Below are 25,606 nucleotides of genomic sequence, written 5' to 3' on the forward strand. Positions count from 1 at the left end.
TAAGAAGAGATCACTATAAGATAATGTCAAGTAACAGTGGGTGTAGGGCTTTAAGTGGGCCGGGGCCTGCTGGCGCCGAGCCCCGGCAGGCTCTGAAATCTCGTTTTGAGGCGAGGCCCTGCTGGGGCCCTCTAATCTCCCCTGGCTGCCCCGGCCACTACACGAAAATACTTTTTTTCTAAAGCCTGAAGCTCTCGCTTGTGTGCGAGAACCTCAGGGGTCCGAAAAAAAAGCCGTTCAGCCATAATGGTGGCGCCGCACCTGCGAGGCATCCCTTTAAGCAAGAGATGCCCGTGGGCCGGCGCCACCATTATGGGGAACACGTGAGGCCGCTGGAAGCAGAGGCCTTGTTTTCTAAATCCTGAAGCCCCCGCACATTAGCGGGGGTTTCAGTCTTTAGGATAAAGGTCTCCGCTTCCAGTGGCCTCACCCTTTCAGCCTTAATGGTTACGCTGCCCCTCCAGCTGGCGAGGGGCAGCACCACCATTAAGGCTGAATAGGCGAGGCGCTGTCCCCTGCCAGGCAAGCGCATAGAAAATAAATGCAGAGATCAGCACCCTCTCCCCTAATCGGGGGGAGAGGGTGCTGATCTCTACAAAACGACTTCCAGGCAGGGGTGCCTGTAGCCAATTGAGCCAGGGGTCGGCAAGGGGCGTGGACTAATGAGCCAGTAGGTGACCACCGCCGTTAGGCCACACCCCCTTGATGAGGCCTGGATCATTTTGAAGTGCCACTTAAGGCACTGAGTGGGTGTCATCAGTGCACTGGTGCATAGAGACCACCAAGAGCCAGGTTGCTATCCCAGCTGCTCCCAGGGACAGGACCAACCTTTGGGGCACCCGATAAAGAGCAATGAGGGGGGGTCTACCTTTTATCACTAACCACCTGAAACAGAGTGGCCAGAAGGACGGTAGTCTTTTGGGATTCCAACTGCCTCCAGCCCACACAATGGCGAAGGATACCCAAGAGCAACCCATGATCATTGTAGCTAATGTCTCTCGAGTTATACAGCAGTCAGGTAATCCAGCTAACATTGCGCAGCACCCTGAGAGCTAGACTTGTCTCAGTGCTCCTCTTGAAGATCCCCCGTATCACCTGCCAGACCCATATCTCCAATGCTCACGTTTGACTTTTCTACCATCTCAATCTCCTGATCCCTTTTTCAGATCTCCTACACGTCTACTGCCCCATTGCAAATTCCCCACACTTCTACTCCCCCCTTTCAGAAACCCCAAACGTATACTGACCCCTTTCAGACCTTCATAACTATTTCTTGTAGTCTACTTGTTTCTAGGAGACCCTTTTAGAGGACCCACCTATATTGCTCATATTGCTCTTTCATACCGGTCCCTACTGCCCCATTTGTTTCTACCGTGTCCATTCAGACCCCAAATCCGTTGCCCCGCCGTTTCCGAACCCATCCAACGCCCCCCCCCCCCTTTCTATCAGCCCCTTGAGATCACTCCTTTTCACTGCCACTTTTAAACTCTCCTCGCGGGCTCTTCTTAAGCTCGTTTTTTTGCTTCCTCTATATATTGCCCACTTCGTTTCAATGCTTAACTAGAACATTCCTCCTGCATTACTCTCTTTCCGACTCCCAGTGCGTAATCCTCTCAGATTAAGATCAATTCTCTATTGCCCCGCCGTAGGACACGAACACGGCTGGCGCAGACGCCCTTAGCGGCTTCGGTCTGTTAAATCGAATTGGCTGAGCCTCAAAGACAGTGCTGTATGTGTCCGGTGTTGTATACTATCCTGCATTCCATGGCTCCGAAGATTACCGAACACGTGCCTCCTATTTGCTACCATGGGATGCAGGATAGCATACAACACCGGTACGTTAGGCGGTTCAACGCCAGCTTCAGGGTCACTTCACTCTACAGCTCCTGGTGGTTCCACGCTCAGAGCAGTATAACACGCCGTACGTTGCGAAAACGTGACAAACATGGTGAGTGTTTAGTCACGTGATGTAGAAGCGTTGCTGGGTCCGTGGAATCCAGCTAATGCTGCACCATTTCCGAGATAACGAGGAAATGCTTGGGTTCCTTGCTCCAGTTGCACGCCTTCGACCGTATTGAGGCAGCCGTCGATCGCGCACGCGCGTACGTAGCGCACTACACGTTAGCCAGCCTGAGTGGACGCTCGGCTCACTGCGGCAGGAGTCGGAAGCGACGCTTAACCTCACGCTGCTGCAGCTGCAGACGCTGGATGCCAGAGAGAGACGGCGCACGCAGGAGCGCAGCGGTGTCACTGTGCGCTGGTAGCAGGAGCGTCTGAGAACTGGAAGAGTGGCAGCACGTATACTAAACAGGTGAGGGATGGGACAGAAGGCAGTAGTTTATGTTAGGGTGGCCTGAGGACCCGGTGCACAGGGAAAGGGGAGGTCAGCCTGACTCACCGGCAGTACTTTTCAATGTTGCATGTTATTTTACTATACTTTACTACGGCTCCGAATCGCATCCGTAGAAGTTTCAAAACGCAAAATATGTGGGTTTGTGTTTGGTGGTTTTTTTTTTTTGGTTTAATTTATGGTTTCTTTGTCATAGCTTCATTTTTTGTATAAGCGCGGTGTAGCCACGACGCAAACCTATGTAAAATTTTTAAAAAACTCTAGATACATATGGATTTTAACACCGCATTTAAGCTGTTATCATTTACTATTTACTTCACTTGTGTTGAAAAAACGGTATATTTTTGTATTGTTGAATGTTATTTAGTTTACCATTTATTCATTTCATTTACTTTCTCCTTGGCATAGCTGTTTTTCATAACGTTTAGATACTTATTTTTTTTTTAAAACTTTTTTTGTATTCAAGATGTTTCAAAAGCTTAATTTTTGCATACATTATTTTTAGTATGTGCTTTACCTATAAGTCAAAACTATAGCATTGGAGGACAGGTAGGAGGGATATGGGATGTGAGAAACATGATATGATATGACATTTTTATTTATATAGCGCCTATACTCTACGTGTTTCAAAGCGCTTCAAGGCAGGGAGGGAGCAGAGTGAAATACAATGACATTCTTACAAGACCTTGAGACAATAAGGATGGGCACATTAAAACTATTGTACTAGGCCTGACAAACCTTTGATAGTGCAAGAATGTTGTTTGGGGGAGAAGAGGAGAACGTAGGTAGGGACGGAGAGCGGTAGGAATGCCTTGGGAATCGGATGTGTCTGGTGTGGATTGGTAAGGCCGCCGAATTTCAAGTGTCCAGGAGCAAACGTGGAGGATAGAGGAAAGGAGGGGGCAGGCCAAGAGGGTGGGGTAGGTTGGGAAGAAGAGGGCAGGTTGAAGAGACAGGGCAGGAAATGGAGACTCAGACGGCATACCCTTCGAATTGAGGCGTGGGCAGGTGAAAAAATGCAGCAACTGGGCCCCTGTAGATTCGAATTGAGGCATAGGCAGGGGAAAACCTGCTGCAACTGGCAACAGCCAGTTAGTGGGATTCCAGAAGGGAAGGGGAAAGAGGAGGTCCAGCGTCAGAAGAAAGGGAGAAAAGTCAGAGAAAGATAGGTGCAGAAAGCCGACCATCTGCAGGTGTTTGGTGCTCCAAGAAGTCAGTATGTCCAGAACATTGAAGGTACATTGCGGTCTCCGTGCACACGAAAAGGGGTGTTGAATGGGGGCCCTCCGACCCGACTAGACAACGGACGGGCCTGAGTGAGACAGCTGCCTCCTGGTTGCTGGGATTGGTATATACGATCCCAGCCAGTCAATCTGAGCAGGGGGCAGGCTAAGCAGGAAGGCCCAGCTGTACAGACAAAGTGGGGTGGCCATTTTAGCAAGGCCATGTGGAATATGACCAAGAAGCGCTTCAAGTTGGATCCAGTGCGAAAAAGGGTGAAATTAAGGTTGTAGATGCAATTTAGGTGCTGCAAGCATCGAGAGAGCACTCGCAGCAAAATATGAAGCAGATTCACTTCAGATGGTCTTAGGAGAACACGCCATGGTGAACACAAATCAATGCACAAATAAACACTTGCTTACCCAGAGATAAACAGCCTTGGGTGTAATGCCAGGCAGGGCTGCAGTGCGCAATGGGTCCTTCTCACGGATGGGTGGAAAGCATACCTCTCAAAGCACACGTTTTTGGCTGGTGACCAGGGACGTCATTTAGGCGTTGCAACTACGACCCATGATGTCTCTCCCTTCCTACCCGTTCTATATAAAAAAACACTTTTTTATTTTTTAAAAAGTTTAAACTTTTTTTAAAAATGCAATGTCCTGTGCTGCGGCCAGTGCCATGAGGCTCTTTGCTTCTGGAGTGGCTGGCTTTCTTGCTCAGGCCTCTTTAAGAACAGGGGTTCCACAATAACACTTTCAGCAGTGACCCTAAATGAGAAAGAATAGGAATATCAAATAATTTGTCTTTCTGGATTTCATTACAATAATTGCTAGACTCATTAAAGGTTTATTTCAGGCCCACTTCAGGGGGTGAGTCACTGATTTAGTCTGTTCTTAAACACTTCAACTCAACCTTTCATCCTTCTGAGATCGATAAATGAGTACCAATACAGGTTGGGTGAAATTGTATGTATATTATATATAATAACACATCATTATCATTTGGCCATGGACATCTGCTTGCATTCACAGTAATTGTGTAATCTGGGACTATACACACTGATCTTAACGATACATATTGCGAGCCATTCTTGTATGAAATGTATATCACATTCTAGTGATATCATAATATTTTTCTCAGTGTACTTAGGAACAATGAATTGAATTAATATCGAATTCGTATCGTGCTCATACACAAGTGTTTCAGTGCGCGACAAGGCAGGGGTGGGGAACAAGGGAGAACAAAAACAACGCGCTTACTAGGCCCAGTGACATTGAGAACGCACAAGTTCATGGGAGAGGGAGAAGGGTGGGGGAGGGGGAGGGGGAGGGGGTGAGCAAGGAGAAAATAAATACACCAATAAATAAATAAAAAGAGAAACAAAAGCAAACGGTGGAAGTGCAGCCAGCAAGTGGCAAGTATAAGGCATCTGAAATGTGCCAGATAAGTGCAGAAAAACAGGTAGGGGGGACTGTAGGGTTACAGATAGCAGACCCCAGTGCAAGGGATTTCCAGGAGGCAGTGCAGAGGGGTGGCAGGGTGACAAGGTACCTGGGCCTGAAAGTCAGAGGGTGACCAGTTGCACGATGCAGAGACAGAACAGATCAGCAGGGGAGAGGAAAAGAGAAGGCAGGAGCAAAGAGGAATGTCTTGAGGTGCTTCCGGAACCAGTGATGGTTCTCAAGTTTGAGTGGCAGGGAGTCTGTTCCAGAGAGAGGCCCCAGCCAAAGACGGAGATCTACCCCCAGCTTGTTTCTTTGAAAAACGACTGACCCTGAGGGAGTTGGAGGTAGAGGAGCGAAGAGCTTGGCAGAGAAGGTATTTACGAAAGTGAGAGCTGAAGGTATTTTGGGCGCAGGCCCCAGAAAGCCTTGTGGACAATGCAAAGGGTCTTGAAGTGAATCCTTGCAGCAAATAGAGAGATTTCAGGGCTCGAGACATACGATCCAGGGCTTGAGGCCAAGGACAAGTCTTGCAGTCCTGTTCTGGATAAGTTGCAAAGGGCGGAGAGTAGAAGCAGGTAGATTTAGAAAGAGAGGCTGTTGCAATAGTCCAACCTAGAGAGGACCAGGGCTCGAGAGACAGTGAGCTTTTGGGGGAAGGAAAGTAAAGGTAGAATACCTCTGAGGAGGTGCAGTAGAAAGTTGGATTTTTTTGAGACATCGGAGATGTGGGCACAGAAGGAAAGCGTGGAGTGAAAGATGACCCAGAGGTTCTTAGCCTCAAAGGTGGGGGTAGGAGGAGGGCCAAGGGAGGCCAGCCAAAGTGTGACACGAAAGGAGGGTGAAGGTGTGCTGATGAGTAGAATCTCAGTCTTACTGGTATTCATGCAGAGATCATTGGCGGCACACCAATCCTGAATGGCAGATAGGCAGTTGGAGATGAGAGAAGAAGAGGTGGCCGAGTGTCATCCGCATATCACTGGAAATTGGAGCAGAAAATAGCAATGCGGTGGGCAAGAGTTGCCAGGTATTGGTAGAAAAGCCAGGGTGATATGTTAGACCCCTGGGGAACACCAAAGGTAGAGATGGAGATAGATGACAGGAAGGACCCCAGTTGGACTTGGGAGGGTCGATCAGAGAGGAAAGAGGTCAGCCAGGCCAGAGCCTGATCGGTGATACCCAGGTTGTCGCGGAGACAGTTGAGCAGGATGGTATGGTTGACTGTGTCGAAGGCAGAGGAGAGATCAAGTAGGATGAGGACAGAGGGGATGTTAGAAGGTTGAAGAGCAGATCTTCACGGATGTTCAGGAGAGCAGTTTCCGTGTGTCTGGCGGCTCTAAAGCCAGACTGATGGTCATGGAGACAACCAACAGAGTCAGAGTGAAGGTTAAGCTGCGAGATGGCCAGCCTTTCCAAAAATCTAGTAAGGGAGATTGGGCGATAGTTAGCCAGGCAAGAGGGGTCAGCGTGGGATTTTTGAGAAGTGTGCACAAGAGTGCTTCAGAGTGGAGGGGAAGGCGACTGAGGCAAAGGAATGGTTGCAGAAATCTGCCAGGGCAGGAACAAGGATATCTATGTGATCCTTGATGGTTTTGGAGGAACGGGGAAGAAACAGTTTTGATGAGACTTTGATAGGTCAGACTTGTCTAGAGACCTATTCAGGGGATCAAAGAGGACTGCTATGTGATGCCACTTCTGTTTTGTCAAGGGTTGAAAGGTCATGTTCCATCGCTTCCCGTGATATTGCTTTGGGGTGGGGTCAAATTACATCACTCCATATGTCATCAGAGGCCAAGGGTTGTGTGATGTCACTTCCGCTACCCTTGCCATTTTGGTGAAATGACATCCCTGCTGGTGACAACTGCCATTTAAGCAGCACTCACCCGCCAAGTCCCTTAGACGCTCCGTATAAGTCAATGGGTTGTCACCTGCTAAATACAAAATCTGGTGTTTTCACATGCCTAGGAGCCACAAAAAGTTGAGCTATGGTGAAGGGGCATACAACTATGGGATGTTATTTACCCACTCATTGACCAACTCTGGCTTTTTAAATTCTGGGCTATATACAAGTCAATGCAAATAGGACAAGCATACTCGTCCTCAGCACTGAAGGGGTTAATCTCCATGGCCATTGCCACTTACTACTTGGCCCTCCCAGCCAAAAACACGTCCTCCTGGGATCTCTTTGAGCTTCCTTTATCAATCGGTAACATCAAAGTAGCATACCTGTGTTTTTCCTAAATAGTCTGCAAAGAGTTATTGGCTTAATTGCTGCTATAAAAGGCTACTGTGTAATTAACCTATCTTAACCAAGTTTGCCATCGGCCACTTGATTATCTGTTCCATGAGCAAAAGCCCAATTAAAAACCAGTACTGATAAAGCCAGTAATTGGGGCTTGTGCATAGTTTTTGCCACATTTTTCTTGCCTCCTGTACCTCCATATTACCACACCATGGGCTTGTGCCTTTGGAAACCTAGTTGCACCCATGTCAGGCTTTATACTTGCCTCCTTCGCTCCTACTTTCTCCAATTCTTAACCTTCACTCTTTCACTTCTCGCCTGCATGCAGAATGTCACATCGACTCTCATTTGAAGAGCCACGAAGGATAGCTCGGGTGTAGTTATCTGGTCTTGTAAACAACACTACATTGAGCAGTACGGGTTTGGTACCCACTACCAGTATTGTGCTTAAAGGCTGGAGTCTGGCATGAAGCGCAATATAAGAAGCCTATTTATTTATTATTGATGCTTCCAGCTTACTCCTTGAGGTTCTTTTTCTCTTCATAGCACTTTCTGCCCCCCCCTTCTCTTTAGATTTCTTCCCCCTTTTTCTGTGGCATTCCTTACCTGCTGTGATGTTTTCTGCCTTCACCACTGGTCTCTTTAGCGCTCCCCTTTGCTTGTTCCTCTCATCAACCTCCTTGTTAATGTTTCCCTGCTTCCTTCAATTTCTGGAAGGCTCCTTCCTGATAGTGTGAACGTTAGGGGAGAGGGAGAATATTACTATCACTAAGGCAGGGTTCAACATTTCTGGGAGCTATCCTGGTTCTAGCCTCAGAGAGCCTGGTTGACTTGAAAGCTACAGCAGGAGCTCCTTTTGGTTCCCATAGGCATACATGTGACATTTACTTTAGTGTTTGAGAATGTTGTTGAAGAAGAATTGGGCAACATTTAAAGATAATGGATCATACATAATGGGCAAAAAGTTAAAGCGCACCGCCATTGAGGACGACGCTGTCTTTGATGTTTGTTGCTGGTGCTCCCAGGGCTAAGGAACTGCCCCTAACGATGGAGGAAGACGAGAGGTTAACACTGCCTCCTGTGCACCCTTGCAGCGTGAGCCTGCCGGCGTTGAGGGTGATGCTGTCTTTACTGTCTGTGACTGGCAGTGACTGGCCGTGATCGCGAGGTAACCGCATCAACATCATATTGCAAGAGCCCACGCCACACACCATCCATGCTGTCATGTTGCAATCACATCTAAAGGGACCAAAATCTTGGTTTTGCCTACAGTTGACTTGAAGTGAGACCCGTTGCTTATTTATTGCATAATTGGAGAAGGCACTCTTGCACCTTATTGCCGGGTAGGAAATAGACGTTGTACTGCTCCAAGAAATATTATCCCAGGATGAGACCAACGTTGATGGTTTTGTTTCATATCAGTGGGCGGCGGAGAAAAACAAGCGAGGGTGAAGCTATGGTGGGTTATGCATTTTGGTTAAAACGCACCTGAAGAATATGCAGGTGGCTCTGTCCATTCCTGTGCTATATATATATATATATATATTTTTTTTTTGATGGGCAAAATTCTCAGGTCAGGTCGACCTCCTAGTAATCCATTTAATGGTATGAGAAAACGTGTTTGGGTGCTTTCAGTCTTGGAATGGAGGAGCTCTCCTCAAGGTTCCTCATGGTTAATGTTTGTCTGGTATTGGGAGGGGATTTTAATGCGAAACTGGGGGCTAGGGGGACCAGAAGTTTCTGTGGCAAGAATATCCTCCCTTTATGATGGACACCAGGCTGTGTGTGGAAGGGTTGCGTCTCTGGCACTACCTTTTATGAGTGGGGATTGTGGTCAACGGAGGGGACGTCTGGGTGGGGATATTCCCAGTAGTTACATTTTACTCAGCATTGGGTAGCTTGACGATAGATTACATTTGTGTGCCAGTTGTGCACTGGAGCCTGATAAGTGTTTGAGGTACAAGAAAGGGATATAGATGATAGGAAGGACCCAATGTGGACCTGGCAGGGTTGATTCAGAGAGGAAAAAGGTGAGCCAGGCTAGAGCCTGATCAGTGATACCCAGGTTGTCACGGAGACGGTTGAGCAGGGTGGTATGGTTGACCATGTCAAAGGCAGAAGAGAGATCGAGTAGGATAAGGACAGAGGGAATATTAGAGTTCAGGTTGGAGAGCAGATCTTCCTGGATGTACAGGAGAGTAATTTCCGTGCTTCTGGCAGCTCTAAAGCCATACTGATGGTCGTGGAGACAGCTAACTGAATCAGAATGAAGGTTAAGCGGAGAGATGGCCAGCTTTTCCAGGAGTTTGCCCAGAAAAGGAGTACTAGAAATTGGACGATAGTTAGCCGGACAGGAAGGATCAGCTGTGGGTTTCTTGAGAAGAGGATGCACAAGGGAGTGCTTCAGAGGGTAGGGGACGGCTCCTGAGGCAAAGGAGAGGTTGCAGAAATCGACAAAGGACGGAGCAAGGGTATCAATGTGGGCCTTGATGGTTTTAGAGGAACAGGGATAAACCTGTTTTGACAAGGCTTTCATAGATGGGACTTGTTTAGCAACCTTGTCACATGGGAAAATAGGAAAGGACGAGAAAGAGGGTGGGGTGGTGGCTAAAGGAGTGTCGGCATGCACAGAAGGAGAGGGGAGGAGAGGGTGTTCAGGATGGTCCTGGGTTTTTGAGATAAAGTGAGAGGCAAGGGCTTTGCAAAGAGTCTGCGAGGCAACAGGGTGGGTAGAGACGGCAGCAGGGTTGGCCAGCTCCTTGCAGATTTTAAAGAGTTCAGCAGAGTTGTTAGCTGCCATCGAGACACAGGCTTGGCTGTGGGTTCTCTTCTTGGTGAGGACAGTGAGTCGATATTGCCTTTGGAACGGTGACAGGCCAGTTGGACAGAGGATGAACAGGAAGCCCTCCATTTCCTCTCAGCTGCCCTACACTTAAAGTTAAGTGTAGCTAGGTCAGTCATACCAGGAATTGCACTTTGCTTTGGACTTCAAACGGATCCTCATGACGGGGGCAAGAGCATCGAGTATCAGAAATAGAAGAGTAGAGCAGGGACAGGGCTGTGTCACGATGAGTCAGCCAGAGGTGATGGGGGGCGTAGGTGGCGGCGAAAGCCTCAACTGACACACGCTTCATTGGCCGGATGTCTGAGAAGGTAGGTGGCAGTCTTGGGGTAGTCTTGGCCTGGGGGGGTAGATGGAGGGGGAGGGGAAGAGGGAGACTGAGAGGAGGGAATGATCATTCCATGAGAGAGGAGTGGTCAGGGGGACTGAGAGTGGCGGTCAGAGGAGATAAAGACATCAAGTGTGTGTAAGTCAAGATAGAGGGGGAGGAGCCATGTTGGTGGTAGCGAGGAAAGGAGGGAGGAACAGTGGGGGGGCAGGCAGGTATGGAACAAAGAATGCAGTGAAGTCACTGGACCGACTGGTAACCAGCAGTAATGTACAAGCAAAGTAAAGAGAAGTTGGCAATGGACAGCAAAATTTGACTTTCAAACCTAAAGCAAAAACCACACAATTTGACCTTCCAATTGGGTTCAGGTGTTAGCAAAAGGGTTTAAGAGGCAATGAGAATCATAATGAAAACATGGGCGAATCAAGCAGAAAGAGCAGTGAAGGTCAAGGGTGGTGGGACTGAGACAAGGAGGGAAATGACCAATAATATGGAAGTGACGATGTCCAGGCAGTCCACATTTCTTAGAGGAGTGAGTTGATGGCATCATTGTAGATAAGGTGTTCAGGAGTGGAGTGGGCCCCAAGTAGCGTTCTGGGAGCAGACGGGGGCCTTAGTTGTGGGCCTTTGTTGTTGAGCCGGCTCCCGCCTCCCAGATACCCTGATTGGCCTATGAAGGCCCAGGCACCCAATTTGGAAGGGGGGTGCAGGCCAGGCAAGAACCTCCAGTTCAAAGAAAAAGAAACAGCCATCTTGGAAGGGCCTGTGGATGGTGTGGCCCAGTTAGCAAGCGCACGTGTAATCAGAAAACCCAGGAAAACGGGTACAAACAGAGATGAAGGTCGGACTTCAGGCAATCACTGCACACCAGCTACAAATGCAGACTTTTTATAACATGGTGATCTGAAAATCGCGCATCCAGCACAAAGCGCTTCGAGATAAGAAGGGCTTACCCTGAAAGGCACACACTCGTGGGATGATGGTTGTAGCAAGGTGGAGGGCTGCATTGCCCAAGCAGCGAGGCTCCGGCAAGTGAAGAAAAGCAGGAATGAAGCCATATATAACTTCTGCAACTGTGTAAACGCACCCAGATACCTCAGGCTTCGGTGTGCGATATAAATAAATAAAGAAACGAACAAATATAAACAGTCTTCACAAACGCCTCCTAAAATCTTCTCCCGATGTCCCAAAATTGGATAGCTGGCCGCTACTGGTTTTGGTGTATGCAGAGGATTCTGTGCCGATAGCCTGCCCACCAAGAGCTTTGCAGGCTCTCATTTCGGAATACGCCGTCTTTATGGAGGGGTTGTACCTGGTGGTAAATGCAGCAAAGTCAGCGGTGATGGCATGTTCGAAGGGGAGATGGAAGTTTAATTTTAGGGCAATGTACTGCAGGAACAGTATTCTCCCAGGGTTTACTGTTTTGATTACCTGGGGGTCAGATATTTCCATCAACGGCGGTGCCACAGCCATTAAACAGGCCCAGCAGTTCAAGCAGGCTCTGGGTGGTGTATCCAGGGCCATGCACGTGTTTAAAGCAAAGCCAATTGCCACCTTGCTGCAGGTCTGTATGGGAAAAGTGCCCTCTGTTGACAAATTTGGGATGGAACTTTGCAGTCATTCCAATGTCGGTGTGATCCAGACCCTGGAGAACCAATTCCTGAAGAATGTGTTGGGGCTGCCAGTCTCGGCTCCAAATGTTGAAGTTCGCATGGAATTGGGCTGCACTCCTATTTGTGATATGATTTTCCTACAGCTAGTATTGCACTGGTTTAGGCTATGGGGTAACGATGAGGCGTCACTTACCCACAAATTGATCATCATTTTGATAGACAAGGACCCTGGAGGTAAGATTCCATGGTTGTCCCACATCAAGAAACAGTTGAGTGTGATCAACATATACATTTGTATCCCAAAAAAGGTAGCAGGCGCTCCTCTCCAGAAAGAACATGGCATGATGACTTGTTCTGAGATGAGTTTGCAGCAGACGCTTTTTGCTGACTCTACCTTTCACAGATGGGAAATAACCATTTGCATATCAGTCTTTGTCCGTCCCACATGGGCAGTCCAGCACCGAAATGCTATAGCAATTCCTCTCTGAACAAGAGTACCAACAGCAACCCCATACACGTGTTTCAGCCTTGTTGGGCCTCATCAGTGAGGTGAAGATGTGCCTCTCTGAGCACAGTGAGCAGGGAGTCCACATCTGGTTGCCCCCAGGTAATTTAGGGTGACCATGCCCAAATTCCTTGCAAATTATTTCAAAAAAGGTAGCAGGCGCTCCTCTCCATAAGGAACATGGCATGATAACCTGTTCTGAGATGAAAGTTTGCAGCACACGTTTTTGCTCACTGGGGGCAACCAGACGTGGACTCCCTGCTCACTGTGCTCAGAGAGGCGCAGCTTCACCTCACTGATGAGGCCCAACAAGGCTGAAACACCTGTATGGGGTTACTGTTGGTACTCTTGGTCAGGTAGGAATTGCCATAGCATTTTGGTGCTGGACTGCTGTATGTTCTCATACTACCCTTACTGGAGGACCTGGGCTGTGAACAGTATCGGCCCGCCTTAACATATCTGCTGGGGGCAAATTCACTGTGTGTGGGTTGGTCGTTACTCATATCTGAAAACAGCACTCCTTCTCAGAAAACGACCATCAAGTACACCTCCCTGAAAGGAGTACATATACATTACTCAATGAACAGTAATTGCAATTCCTCTCCAATGGTCATCATTGGGGAGGCTTTAATGATTGTATGTTTTTACTATATCATAATTGCTATATATTTCTGTTTTTGTATTAGTTTTTATGCAAACCTGAAATAAACTTGATGATGATAGGAAAAGTTGCATCAGATGTGGAAGTTACGTTTGTAGAGTACTCACTCCTGTTTACCCAGGACTGGTTCCTGCCTACTGGGTGATGCCGGACACCCAGGAGCTAGTTTTAGCTCCTGGTAATCCAATCTCAAATTTGAACCCTGCTAAGGTGGCCGAGTTTTCTATCCTATGCCAGACCCTCCTTCTGGGTCATGCTCCATGAGAGTGATTTGCACCTGTGCTGTGTGTAATTGAGACTGGGGTTGGGATTGGTCTATTGGGTCCATGCGCTTTAGCTCCTCTGCTGACTATTTTTTATTTATTTGCATTTTTAAAGCACTCGCACAGCCCGGGGGAATCAAGGCGCTGTTAGAGGAATATGTCTTAGTTGTGTATTTATAACGTGCTTAATACACAGGTTTCTAAGCGCGGACCCGGGGATCGAAACTGTGTTGCTTCATGTCGTCTTGTTTCCCAGGCGAGCACGTTGCCGCTGAGCTTTCCTGCCGGGACAATGAGGGCTTTCAAGGCTATGTAGTAGTAATTTGCGGGCTGGACTTGCTTGATGCACATCTACCATATTGGAATGCACACGTGCACAGTGTTGGAGCTCTGCTGCATGCTGCAGAACAGAACACAGCCTTGTGGAGTACTCTGTTCATTCTTCGTTCACCAGGCCGGTCTGGTGCCATTCCATGACGCATCCCATTGCCATAGTAATTTGTGTTTTCCTCTGAAAGGGTGGGCATGCTTTGAATGACTGTTGTTCCACCCCACTCCTACCCCGTTGCTAGTGAGTTAGGGCATGATGGGGTAGTCCGTGAGATCACTCGCATATCACTTCTGGGCCCAACATCACACTGCTGGTGGCGGCAGCCGACCCCAGTGCCCACTCAGTCAACACCTCCACACTCCAACCTCCTCAAAGATAAAGGAATGTGACTTCATTACATGGCGCTACAAAAATGTTCACCCAACAACATAATTAATTTTGGATGCTTTCATGTTTTCCCCGGTGTAACCTACATAATTTTGACACTGACCAAAATACTTCATTTGGACCAAGGAAATCACTTTCGTTCCTCCAGCTAGAGCAGCTGCTGACCACCATTATCAAGTTATGCCTAGATCGTTCATCCCTGGTTGGTGTGTGTTTTTTAATTTATTTTTTTAAAGCGGGTTTGTTTTTGTTTATTTACTTTCTCATAATTTGTAGTTGCGCAGTTCCTGTTCTAGCAAAGTACTGCAACCTCCCCCAATGGGGGCAAGCAAAGCTAGGCAGATAAGCTACTCTCGCTAGATATGGGACAAATTTTGAGATTCGAAGACCTGGGCAATTCGGGTGACATGCCAAGTTCTAAGGCCTCTTTGAACAGTACTAAAACCTAGACTAAATTTTTTCTCTTGGAAATGTACTGGATGCTTCAATGGCGCTTTTCCAGCTACCGATGGAGTTAATGACAATGGGCCAAGAAATTAATTCAGCTGTTCACAAATATCTTCAGTCCCAAAAGCGATGCAACACTTGTACAGCACATTTGTTAACTGTTAGTCATTAAAGCAATGGCATGTGAATAGTGGGCATGTCACAAAACCTGGGCTCACTTTTGTAAATTGAGAATTTAATGTGGGGAAACTGATAATCTCAGTTTTGTACTCTGGCTCCAAATGTACACTTTGTGCATGTCCTACCCACTGTAAAGAGCTAATAAGGAGACAGCCTAGTGTTCATTTGGCTACTGGTTGTGACCAACCAGAGCGCTCTAATCATGGTGGCTCTTGAGGTCCTGGAGATGCTGCAAGATGCTAGTATGTGTTTGTGAAAGTCGATGGAGGAGGATCTAACGCCCTGAATTCTGTTCATGAAGCATTGAGCATCTGATTCTTTTAACCCAGCCAACTGAGCGGAGAGACAGTCTTTGCTGTGTGCATGGCCTGCCTGAGCTGAGCCTTTGTCTTTTCACCCAGGTTTTTCAACAGTCCTTTCCTTTTGAGCAGGATTGTTTTTGGGAGCAAAACACTAATCCAAGGATTACCACCCAATTCAGGAACACAAGTAGACATACCTCAAAGTATCCCCCGTGAGAGGTTTTATTGAAAGTAGTAAATCAGCCTGCAAAGTTTGAATGTGGTAATGTCACTCACCCTTCAGGTGTATTGTGTTTGGGCTGTTTTACATTATTACGTGGATTTGAAGTTAACTCCAACAGGGATACGCAAGTATAATGTTCATTATCCATGAACATGCGTATGCTGACAGTTCACTATTTTGGGGTGGAGGTTGCCTCTACTGACTAGTGAAATTTTTGTATTTTATTCAACGGAATGGAAGGATCTATGCCGTAAATTTAACAAAAGCTTACGTGTAATTGTGGATTCTTCTATAACTGCTGTAATTCTTAAAAATTACATTTTGCACTATTTTAATAAAATGCCTTCACGACTAGCACTCCTAAAGTTATGAACAAATCTAGTCCTTGTTGTCGCCACCTAATTTAGATCCTTTCTTTTATTTCTGCCAGTAGTCTGAAGATTAAGAGAAAAGTTTATTAAAGCCATGTCTAAACCTAGACCCGGAGGCTCGTGCAGAAATGTTTTGATGAAAGCTTGTGCATAAACTAACTCATTAATGCACTTTCAAACTCCTTCCATTGTGGAAGGAGGTTGGTCCAGCCTCCTTTGAAAAGTCTTCTCTATCACAGCTTCCTAGCTTTACTAGGGTTTCTCCATCTGGTTTTGCTACTCCAAGACCACCTCCTTTAGTGGAAATTCCTTTTGTCCTGCAGTCTTTGAGTAAACTTTATGAACTGTAGTTCGGACATATTTTAAACCTTTAAATGAGGCGACCCAATTCATTTTAGTAATCAGACCAAAGGGACTACGATAAGGCTGCATTTCCCCCAGTCTGGCGATTCTATTACTGCCATATAAATAATGACCGGGTGTATTCCGCATCTGTACAATAGACCAACTATTTAAATTGAGAAGGGGAAGAAATTATTCTATTCTGTCCCATAATCGCAGCCATTCATCTGTCGAATGTATTAATGAATATAAAAAGTTGATCAAAGAACAAGTGTTTAAATCGGCACAAATCAATGAACTGCTTGGAAAAAAAATACATAATTAGTCAGTCTTATAAAAATAGGTGAAGACCTACAAACATCTATCCATAAACTTAGTGAGGACCTAAAATAGTGACACAAAACAAACATCCACAAGTGACAAAAATACACAATTAGTCAAAATACTATACACGTGCAAATCTCGCATTACACATAATACATCAAGAGATTTAATTTGTAGATTCAAATCCTTGAAAAATATATCGGAAGCCTAGCAGAAAAAGTTCAGGCCAGTTTTATCCCAACATGTTTCTTTCCTGTATTAAAATGTTTGTATTGTCTAGGAAATTCTTCAGGGGTGAGGATCACTGGCTGTATTTCTGGTGTTAGAATTGTGCTTCACTAAGTGATATCAGAAACTAATTTTCAGACTTGTTTGGTCACCTATACATGGAGATGCAAAATGAACTAATTTTAATTATTAATTCATTGTGCAATTGTGAAACACTAAGTCACAATAATAAAGGTATTAATCTCCACTAAGTATTATACCTTTTCAAAAAAGCTCACACTTGCCCAATAACCTAGTTAGTCATTCATGGGTTTTGGAAGAATCTAGATTTTTCCTTATTGTGGTTGTCTATTGAGAAGCAAGAGAATAGGAAACCATGAATGTGGCTGCTGTGTAATGTCTCAATCCTCCACTTCTGGTAGATTTTACCAATCTGGTATACTACTTACTTGGTAAATATAATTCAGAATATCTACTCATGACAATAAGTAAAGTGGGTTCTGTGTGCTCCAGACCAGTCATTAATGAATTCTTGTTGTTCTAAGACGGTGTGTGACCGTTATCTATAATGACAATAAGGAGAATAATTGTTGGTCAGCGTATGAACTACTATGTTTCAAATGTCTCTAAAGGTTCTATGTTGAGTGATTGAACAAAACCACTAGGGTCTTCGCTTGTTATTAGATAGAAAAGTTGCTTACTTCTGAACATCGGTCTCGATGGCGGGCGCATGGTTAGCCCGTGCTTCGAGGCGGTGTTCTTTAACGTCTCAGTTAAGGTGTAAATCCTGTTGCAGGTATTCTGAGCATATTAGTTGCCTTAGATGGCAAAACGCACAAAAAATGAAACCGTATATTCCTTCACGATTCGGATTAAATTTTGGAAAAGGTATGTTGGCGATGTGCTCTTGATTTGGCACTGAGATGCAACAAGTTTACGGCTTTCTTCGAATGGTTAGATGGTCTGAAGTTTACTAATAATTACAGTGGAGAGAAAAGGGATTTTATAGACATTACAATTTTTTTTGATACTCAATTTGACATTTTAAGAGTGACCCTTTCACAAGGCAACAGATAGAAATTCACTGTTGGTGTACAACAGTTTTTCATTCTAAGCACTTACATGGTGACAACTTTTTTGCACTTGTATTGTGATTGTATAGTATTTTGCTAATTGTGTATTTGTCACATGTTGTGTGGACATGTTTTATGTCACTATTTAGGTTCTCACTAAACTTATGAATAGGTGTTTGTAGTTCTTCACCTATCTTTTAATACTGAGTATTCAATTACTTTTTAGAAACAGTCGATTCGTGCAGATTTAATTAAAACACTTGTTCTTTGATCAACTTTTTATATTTTTGATAGTCATTAATAAATTCAAAAGCTGAATAACCATGACTATATGGAACAGAATGGAATTCTTTCTTCCCCTTCTCAATTTAAATTGTTTGGTCTACTGTACAGATGGACAATACACCTGGTCTTTCTTTATACGCTTTGTATTATTGGACCAAGTTCGACCAAGGTGTATGCAATCCTGGTGTTCACTTCTTTTTTTCACTTGTGATTCTATTAATTGCCAGATATCAAAATGATCCCGTCTTATCCGGCAGATCCCATCGAGGGAAAAGCTGAAATGTTTGAAAATGTATATCGCTGACGTGATCTTCATATGAAATGACTCGGCGGGGGGGGGGGGGATGGAGATTAAAATCATTTCTAACGTGGCTCAGTTATTGGCACAATGGAATATAGCCAATCAGAATTTCACTTTCCTAACTTTGTGGTTAGACACCATCTCGGCCAAATGGAATGCAGCCTCTACCGCAAGCCTAGAGATAGGAATAAACCCCTCAACTTGGAAAGCAATCATTCCCCACACATCAAAGAAAATCTACTGTATGGTTACTATTTAAGTATCAGGAGGAACCGTACCTCCCTAGATGAATTCTACAAACATGCAGAAAAACTAGATGAAAGGCTCGGACCACACGGCTACCGCCAGGAAACTGCTTGCCAGATCTAAAAAAACAGGTGAGATTTGCAGCCAGAGAAGCTCTTTGACCACTAGGAACTGCATAGAAAATTATACCAACAATTGACGTGCGTGATCACACACAGCACACACACATTCCGGGTAGATATTGGCCACTGGCACAGCTCAATCTGCCAGGACAAGCACTACCACGTGATGCCTTAAAACAGGCTAAGAATCTCTGAGATCATCTGGTCCACTCTCGATTCAAAAAAGTGTCACCTAGAGCAGGTTTGTAGAACCTACGAGTGAAAACTGGACACTTTCCTTGTGGCAACTGGTGTAGCCTGCAAATTCACAAGGAAAAGGCAAACATTTAAAAAAGGGGAAAGGGACTGGACACTTTGCAATCTAACTGTAAAACCAGTCGAGTGGTTTATTGCATAGAATTCCCCTGTGGACCAAAATCCCGTGTAGAAATGCCACTGCACTCCTCATCAATCACTACATTGAGTTTCAACACTCATCGAATGACCTACTATGGTGGTTACTGGAGGTAGTGGGAGGGGTACCTAACCTACAAAGGAGCCTACTGAACAAAGCGAGCCGCAGTGCTATACACAAACGCAGGCATTTACCACATTCATACCATGAGGTTTCAACTTACATGGACATTGGTTAATTCCTCTGTCTACAGCATTGTGTGGTCTGAAAAGCAGTTTTCACAAACAGCTTCACGTTCTGGGCTTAAAATGGTCTGATTTCTTTATATCAGACTTGTTACCTATGATACAACGCCCTTATGCCGACACACCAATAGGGGCCCATCCAGGGTCTGCATAACCACCACAGCTGCAAAGAACTCGGTTTGCAGCCCGATTCGATGCACCATGCCCAAACTCGCTCTGAATTTCACGGCATGCACCTTTCATCCAGTAATGAAGTAAGTTCTAGTAACGTTTGATAATTGCCCCTGGCATAATTATCTCTGAACCCGGTCAGGATGTCTTTTCTAACAGCTACATTCTGTATTACTTGCAGATTGCCATTAACACTGACGGAAGGCTCCATCTAAATGCGTGCTGGTTATAGAGACTCTGCACTTAATGCACTTTCAAACCTGTAACTTGGAGGTAATTGCATACACTACTCTATGGGAGACCCTTGTGACACCGCATGGTTATAATTGCATGGCACCCTTCAACTTTCACGCTGGGATCACTGTCCGTGTAATCCTGCACGGCATGTGGGGCACACAGATCGGCATTGTTTGCTTCTTGGTCCACGCATGTTTTCAAATTTGGCATGTTGATGGCAAACTTGAACGCAAGACTTGCCACCCATCACAATTCTTATTGATAACAGATTGTTTCTGCCATCATACACAGGTCACAAGACCGTTTATCTATTTTAGAAATTAGAGGCATGGGGGGCACTCCTGCTCCTCCCGGTATTAATATAGATTGGTTTTCTGGTATCTTAAGGACCTCTCTCCCTACACTTCTGCAGGCGGGGAGGGGCCTTATAGACATGACTCAACTGCGGGATCACTTCCTGGGTGCATGGTGCTACATTCCTGGTGCAATACCGGTTCCACTGGCCAGAAGGGAGAACTGCCTGGAGTACCTCTCCCTCCTGTTTATGGTAAGCCTATTAGGGTGTTTATGTGGCTCTTTGCTATTTGAGGTTATTATCGGACATGACACCCAAGTATACATACATGTCTCTACAGGGTGTTCGAACATGTCTTGAGGAAGGTGACTTGACTACTCCGAAACGTGTGACATTTTAGGATTCTGCCTAGCTGACAGGATCCCCCAGATACCCTTATGATCACACACACACAATGAAAGATTGCATATTTAGGACATCCAAGGTGACGCCATGAGAAAGAAATCATAATATATTTAACAACCAAATGCTTGAATAATTTGGTCGACTATCGACCCTTCTTGCACAAAATGTGTTATGCATTAAAGGAAAACCAAATGATTGGATAATTTGGTTCTAGTCTTCTAGAAAACAGACGATTTTGGATTTATATTATGCTTAATTTCTCTAATTATTTCTTTCTACTCAGAATTTTTTCGGTATTGAGGATCTCTTGCCGCCATAAAGGCTATCACACTTGGAGTCTTCTACCTACTTTTATCTATTTGTCCATGGTTTTGTCCCTTGGTCTGTCATTTGTTCAATGGTTGATTTATGTTGCATTGTAATTTGATTTATTCACTCTCCATTAATAGTTTAAATATTGCTTTTATTGAAGTGTCTTAAACTATTAAGCTGCAGTATAATCTTTTAAAAGCTGCAGAACACTTTAAAATCATTACCCAGGAAGCTCAAGTCAATAAAGACTTTGTAGAGGACATCCTCTGGGATAAGAGATCTGCAGCACAGTTCATATCAGTGCTCCTACCTGTCCAAAGGAGCATTCAGCCTTCTCTTGACTCTGTGAACCATTGTTCATTAGGGGGCAGCCAAAGCCAGACTAGCTAGTAGTGACCAACACTAGGAAGAGAGCGGGCACACCTTTAGCCTCTGCCGAAGCCCCTCCTGACCAGGAGAGCACAAAGATTTACTCCCTAGGCAGGAAAGTAGCTTCCTCTGCTGCCCATCGAGTGATAGCCAACACCACTACGCTACTGTCCAGGTATAACTGCCACAAGTGGGACGAGATCGTACAGCAAATAGACTCGGGCCCCAGAACCCGTAAGGACACAGCTCTTAGACACTGGCTGAAGGTAGACAAGTAGCAAGCCGCATCCTTAAAAATAATTTAGGCGCAGCAGAAAATGCTGGGCCGATTGTTGAAAGTACCCTCCTCAAATGCCATGCATGGCTAAGTCAGTCAGGTTTCAAACTGAAGACCCAGGCCACCCTTTTGAACATCCCTATCAAGCCCAACGCATTATTTGGTAAAGCGGTCGAGGACTCACTGAAAAGTGCTAAGGAGGAATACGACCCCCTGAAGGCCCTAGGACAACTCACCGTCAAACCCTTTGTGCAGAGAGGAGGTTCTAATACGTGCCAGTGCCGGTTTAGAGGTCAGAACTCCAGCGGTTTTCCAACTACAACCAGGGTGGGCATAGTTCACCTGGGGGGTCCCTCACAGGGGCAGTCCTCCCCACAGCATTTTCAAATGGGCCACAGAAGGTACAGAGCCCTGAGCACATTCCAGCGAGAGATACTAGATATTCTCAACACTACGAGAATGAGGGGGGAAGTAGACTTCCATGGAGCCATCATGTTGTACAGAAATTGGGCCATGTGAACTGTGTCCGCCATCGACGTGAGCCGGCGGCTTCTCCTCCAGGGCCTAATACAAAATGAGTCCAAGGCTCCATACTTTTTCTAGTGTCAAGCGTCTGCATCGAATCGCTATGGGGCTTCTAATACGCGGAGTGCTTGCCCCCTTGTATATTAGATCACTTTGTATGGTGTTCGCGTTTGGAAGTGCCTAGGGGAGTGGGATAGGCTAATTTCCATGCCAACACCATCCAGGATTGACTACAGAAACTCCCTATTTGCAGGCACCAATGCACAGAATCTAAAAAAACTGCAGGTCATCAAGAATAAAGAAGTAAGAGCAACAAAAAAAAAGACACTTCTCCACAGCCAGAAGAAAAATCCACTGGCTACCGGTCCAAGAACACATCATGTTCAAAACGCTAGCACTGACACACAAATCGCTACCATCGTCAGACTCTGTGATTTTGGCAGGCGCGAGGAAATGGTCAGCAAACCCTTCCTCGTGGTCGTCAGTCCCTGTGGACAGTCAGGATAAGAAGATGGGCACCATTGAAGGGAAGGAAGGCTATTTACTCTGCAGCGTCCACCATCAAGACAGCCAATGCACTGGCGATCCTGGCTATATACGACAGAGAGCTGTGGTACAAGCTGGGACCGATTCTGGAGTTCCTCCCCGAAGACAAAGGGATGGAAGCGATCGCCCTCTTCCAGGAGGGAGAAGTGGCTTCGGATCACGCCATCATGTTGGCACTGGACATCGCTGACACATGGTTTCCTGGCAGATGGGGAACGGTGTCTGCCTTCGTCGTCAAGGATGGCTGAAGGCCACAAATTTCCACCAGGAAGTCCAGACGAGGGTATTGGGCATGCCGTTCAAAGATGACCTCTTTGGGAAGACTGTAAACGAGTCACTACAAGCCATCGAGGCGGATACAGAGACGGCCCGTTCCCTGGGCACGCTCCAGCAGCACCGCGCTTCCTTTCGCTCCTCCAGGGGAAGTTGAACAGATTTTCGAAAGGTTTCTCCTTGTCCTACCATCAGCCCTCCAGGTGCATGACCCACAAAGCCTACAGGGGCCGTTCCTCGGCCTACAGTGGAGGTGGTCAGCGCCACCGTTGCCCACAAGGCAAGACGCCGGCACCAAAGCAAGCCTGAACTGGCCAGGATGTCGGGCCCCCATCAGTGCACACAGGTGGGAGGGAGCCTGTCTGGATTCATCAGCGAGTGGGAGAAGATACCCACCGACAGATGGATGCGGGACACTCTTGCCCACGGACATATCCTGGAGTATCTGCACAGATGTCTGCAGATCCCTCTGGTCGACCGGCAGCAACAGCACATCCCTCAGCTCTTGGAGGAGGCACAAGTCATGCTGTGAAAAGGGGCGATAGAGCTGGTTCCCCAACAACTCTTGAGCTCTGAAGTCTATTCCAGATCTCTTTTAGGTTAAAAGATAACTGGGGGATCAAGGCCCATTCTAGACCTGCGACGTCTGAACAAGTACCTCAAATGCCAAAAATTCAGGATGGTCACGTTGCAGCATGTGCTCGGCCAACTGGAAGGACACTTCTTGACGTCGCTGGATCTGAAGGACTTTTACTTCCACATCCCCATCCACAAGCAGCACAGTAAGTTCCTACGCTTCGTAGTGCAGGGACGGCACTACCAGTTGAAAGCCCTCCCCTTTGGCCTGTGGTCAGACCCCAGGGTGTTCACCAAGTGCCTGGCATCTGTGGCGGTCAATCTACGACTACAAAGGATACACGTGTACCTGTACCTCGACGACTGGCTCATCCGGCTTGGTCACTAGAATTTAGCCGTCGGACACACAGACGACTGTCCAGCTGCTGGTGGATCAGGGATCATCCGAAGTCCTGCTTGACACCATTGCAGAAATGCTCTGTTCCTGTGAGCCATGCTCAACAGTCTCCTGTCTAGCGCCGCCCTCAGAGGAGAGCGTAGCGGCCATGCTGTGGAAAGTGCAATGGCTGTTGCCACTAAAGACTAACACTGTGCGGACCATCAAGTCGCTGCTCGGCATGATGTCGTCCTGCCTCTACCTTTTTATCCGGCTCTGAAGGTTACGGATGCGCCCTCTTCAGGAGTTCCTGGATGCTCGCTGGATACGGGTGTCCGGAAGTTCAGACTAGATCCTGTTTGACGAGGCGATAAGGTGGTGGGGCGTTCACTCTTACACCGCCTGGGGCACAGAGTTTCAAAACCTTCCATACCAGGAAGCGGTCACCACAGATGCTTCCCTGGAGGGCTGGGGAACCCACACCGGATGTCTACACGCCAGAGGCCTGTGGCTGCCCGAGAAGGATCTACACAGCAATGTCCTGGAGATACGGGCTGTGTTCTGGGACCTCAAGTCATTTCTTTAGTCTCTGAAGGGCAAGGTGATGAGGATCTTCATGGAAAACACCACAACAATGTTCTACATCCGGAAGCAGGGGGGCACTCGATCCCCAGCGCTCTTCAAAGAGGCGCAGGACTTGTGGCACTGGGCCATCATACAAGAGATGTTCCTCATCCCCCTTTCACCTGACCGGTGGGAGTGCGGGTGGGGTCAAGAACCCCATTGCCAACTCCCTCAGCCACGAGTTGTGCTCCTGCCACGAATGTGAACTTTGGCAGAACCAAGTCCACCGCATCTTCAAGTGGTGCAGGCCCCAGATCGATCTGTTTACGACAGCGGTGAACTCCAAATGCCAGAAATTTGCCAGCAGGTTCCACCAACTGAGGAGCATGGGGGACACATTCTCCTTCCTGCGGGAAGGCCTGTTTCTGTAAGCATTCCCGCCTCTCTGTACGCATTCCCGCCTCTCCTGCTACGAGTCATCAACACACTCAAACCGTGCCGATTGAATTACTCGTCGCCCCAGCATGGCTGATGCAGATTTGGTACCCAGACCTTCTCAGCCTGTCAGTATTCCCAGATCTTCTCACCAGAGAAGGAGGCGCAATCTTGCATCACGACCCAGGATCGCTGAACCTGAGGGCTTGGCTCCTGCAGACCTAGAGTTTGGAGGATGCGAGTTGCCAGCTGACAGCAGGGAGGTCCTTGCCAAGGCCAGAGCTTCGTTGATTTTGAAGTGCTACGGTCAGAAGTGGAATCACTTCGCTACGTGGTGCCGGCAACAGAAGAGCACCCCTCTGAGGATCGCTGTCCCATAGATTATTCTTCCATACTAGTTATCCTTGGCCAAGGCCGACTGGTGCATGCCTCTAGCAAGGTGCATCTGGCGGCTATCTTCCGCTACCCCAGGTCGCCAGGAAGATCTTCACTTTGGTCTCAAAGGACTGTTTCGATCTTTCCCACCGGTGAACCTTCCTGCCCCGGCGTGGTAACTCAACGTGGTGCTGATGAGGCTCATTGGGGTAAGGAGGGGCCTTCAAGCCTATGCATCAGGCCCCTCTCGTTCCTCTTGTGGAAAACGGCTTTTCTACTGGCCATCACCTCTGCCAGGCCCTATTCTGCAAACAGCCATATCTGACTTTCCATTAGTCAAGGGTGGTGCTGCGGAATTCCACCTCAACACGCCTTTGGTGTTTTATTTATTTGTTTATTTATTTAATTACAAACTTTAAAAAGAAAAAAACAAGAGGAGAGAAAAGAGACCGACAACAGGCATAGAAAAGTGCAATGGAAACTGCATTTCCTTTTTCGCAAGTTCGCTTCTTACGTTAGAAAAGGTGTAAGTGACCATGGCATATTATGTCTTAGGATGTCTATCTTAGCTAACCTGTTTCAGCTGTGTTTAATAAATTACA

The 25,606-nt window shown here is 46.7% G+C and overlaps 1 protein-coding gene across 1 annotated transcript in view; it reads left to right on the top strand.

The window, feature by feature from the left end:
* Positions 1 to 1,887: 1,887 nt before the first annotated feature.
* The window catches only part of PLA2G4A (phospholipase A2 group IVA), a 2,090,704-nt gene continuing 2,066,985 nt past the window's right edge, over positions 1,888 to 25,606 (top strand). The window contains exon 1 of the mRNA XM_069641387.1: positions 1,888 to 2,311. The gene's annotated coding sequence lies outside the window, so the exon portion shown is untranslated. The remainder of the gene's footprint in view (positions 2,312 to 25,606) is intronic.

The sequence above is a fragment of the Ambystoma mexicanum genome, chromosome 1q, assembly GCF_040938575.1.
Source record: "Ambystoma mexicanum isolate Mex_15411 chromosome 1q, UKY_AmexF1_1, whole genome shotgun sequence".
NCBI classification, from domain to species: domain Eukaryota; kingdom Metazoa; phylum Chordata; class Amphibia; order Caudata; family Ambystomatidae; genus Ambystoma; species Ambystoma mexicanum.